Source organism: Octodon degus, unplaced genomic scaffold (assembly GCF_000260255.1).
Source record: "Octodon degus isolate 3935 unplaced genomic scaffold, OctDeg1.0 scaffold00290, whole genome shotgun sequence".
Lineage (NCBI taxonomy): Eukaryota > Metazoa > Chordata > Mammalia > Rodentia > Octodontidae > Octodon > Octodon degus.
Genome location: NW_004524866.1, coordinates 602,609 through 604,588, shown reverse-complemented (window position 1 = coordinate 604,588; position 1,980 = coordinate 602,609).

Sequence of the window (1,980 nt, the reverse complement as noted above, 5' to 3'; positions counted from 1 at the left end):
TGTACATATATTTTTTGAGCATAGCGATTGTACTCTTCAATATTCTTTGGCTCTAATCAGAGAGCATTGCTCTAGGTACCACATATCAACTGTCTTCCTTAAATGACAGAAGAAATTAATTAATAACCTTAGAACATCTAAAATGGAGTGTGAATTGAATTACAATAGGAAGAAAGTATATACATTATTCATGCATAATAATTAGCATGACTGTATACAAGTGTGTGTAATATATATGATGTTATGAAAGGAAAATAAATAGACAAAAGCATAGGCAAAATAATTCTATATTGACAGTGTCTATATTTATGCAGAGCATCTCAAAATGTTATCAAGGCTATTGTATTTGCATTATGATCATTTAAAACATTAAAATTAAATTTTCAATAGGTTGTTGCAAAAGACATAAATTTTATTTCCCAAAACTTCTCTCCTTCTACTGTGTAATTTTACTGGATTCTAAACTCCATCCTGAGACTCTTGTTCTTCAACACACAAACTCAGACGTGCAAGGGAATTCTTTTCATCCACAGATGGAACTCATAGAGCGTGGATCTAGAGCAGGGCCCCTGCAACAGCAACCTGATCCTCTGAGCATATGTGGGGACAGCAGAGTAGGTAGAGCATTCTCTCCTAGGAATACAAACAGATACTAGATACCTGAACTAGTCTTGAAATCTGATAAGGACTGATACCTTGTCAGTTTCTCATCCTCCAATATACCCAGATGTTGTCTGATCACACTGGGCTCTCTTTAGTTAGGGTCGTCTCACAGGGGATTAGCTGGACTCCCTCATGATGCCTCTCCATGAATGAGATGTCCCAGTCAAAAAAATATCCTTCTTTATAATTATCAGCGTGTCACATGAGTAAATAAACCTCTCACATGATTTAGGAGATTTTCAGCAGAGTTTAATGTGTCATCCACACAAAAATAGTACTCATCTGTCATCAAAAAAGCAACAATATCAAGAAGAAAAATCAAAGATTGCAATTTAGTACATTTGTAACAAAACATAATTGAGAAAATGATAGGGAAAAAACGCATTCAGTGTGTGATGAGAAATGCCTGTAATTCCAGCAGTTCAAGAAACTTAAGCTGAGGAAACTGTTCAGCCCAGACACTTCGGGAAACACGATCATCACCAGATGTCCATTTCCCAAGAGCTATGTAGAAAGAATGAATTCCAGTCCCAGCCCAGATCCGGTGAGGGTGCAGAGAGCTTCCTGCTAACCTGTGCCGGTGGGACCAGTCCCAGCCCAGGCGCAGCGTGGGCCGGACCCTCTCCCAGCACCTTGAGCCGCCCCCAACCACTCCGCAGTGCCTCCCTCACCCCGCCCGCCAAGTAGGAATATTTGCCCCGTCCCGAAGCCCCCAGACCCAGTCCTAGACCAGGTCCCGTGAGTGTGTGCAGAGAGCTTCCTCTTCTTCCTACTTCACCTTGTCCGCTCCAGGCACAGCTCAGGCCTGGCATACACAGCTGAGGTGTAATCCTGCAGCTGCAATCCCTGCAGAGGGTGAAGAGGATACATCCAACCAGCTAGTCCAGGAGCAGAACATCTCGCCACACAGGCACAACAGGTTCACACTTAAGGGCAGCAGAGGGAAGGAGCTGAGCACAGCAGGCAGACCCAAGCTAGACACAGCTGGAAAATTCCAAACTTTGTAGAGCTGCACATGAACTTCAGTATGTGCGAAGGTTATAACTACAACAAAGATCTACAACAAAGGGCACAAGACAGTGCTACACAAAATGACGAGAAGGAACAAAATGCAACCTCAGAACCCAAGCCCACTGGTAACAAGTGCAGAGGACACTAACACAAAAAATTGGAAATCACACAGATGAAAGCAATAAATCAACGGCTTCTGAAATAAAGAAACAGCTGCAGAAAGATGTAGAAGACCTCAGATTAGAAATGAAAAAAGAAATCCCTGAATTAATAACATCTGCACTAAAGAATCAAATGCAGAAACAT